The 668-nt window shown below is 63.6% G+C and overlaps 1 protein-coding gene across 1 annotated transcript in view; it reads left to right on the top strand.

The window, feature by feature from the left end:
* The window catches only part of PHF21B (PHD finger protein 21B), a 103,280-nt gene that overhangs the window by 17,241 nt on the left and 85,371 nt on the right, over window positions 1–668 (top strand). The gene's annotated exons all lie outside the window — the stretch shown is intronic.

The following is a 668-nucleotide window of genomic DNA, read 5'->3' as shown; positions in this document are numbered from 1 at the left end:
GCCGCGCGCTCAGACTCCCAAAGGAGTCTCTGCGATCTTCAAAGTTACCCGCCCACCCCCTGCTTCTGGGAAGAAGAGGCCAGGGTCTTGGAGGCCGAAGCGGGGGGCAGCGCGGCTCCCGCCGTGGCCGAAGGAGAGAAGCTGCCCTTAAAAGGCGGCGAGCAGCCCGGCGTCCATTTTGAGTTGGTGGACATGTTTTTGGAATGTGGGCATTTCTCCCGCTCGGTGTCCCCCCCCCCAACCGCCCCGTCCCCGGCCTCCCGCGGGCGTCAGGGTGCGGAGAGAGGGGGTGGTCATTCGAGCCTGGACACCAAACTCCTTGGAAGTGGTTTTTTGGGGGGGGGAGCTTTACGGCACAAATCTTAATTTAAAGAAATCGTTCTTCCTCCGGGCTCCCCCCTCCCCTCCCACTTCTCCGGCATCACTTTTATTCTCGGAACCTGACGCCAGCCAGCTCCCGGGGAACAAAAGAAAGGCGCCCCCGGGACCCCCCGGTTCTGCCCAACTTTGGGTCTCCGGGCACCGGGTGTCCACTGGGGCCCTCGAGGAGCTGCTCGCCATGGGGATGGGGACGGGGGCCCGGCAGCCCACCCCTCCCGGCCCCCTTGGTGAGGAAAAGTTGTCCATTGTGACTTAGTTGAGCGGAGCTCAGCGCTGGAGGGGTTTCA

This window comes from Bison bison, unplaced genomic scaffold (genome assembly GCF_000754665.1).
Source record: "Bison bison bison isolate TAMUID 2011002044 unplaced genomic scaffold, Bison_UMD1.0 scf7180017864079, whole genome shotgun sequence".
NCBI lineage: Eukaryota > Metazoa > Chordata > Mammalia > Artiodactyla > Bovidae > Bison > Bison bison.
Note: the sequence above shows the minus strand (reverse complement) of the source record. Positions and strands in the feature narration are given on the sequence as shown.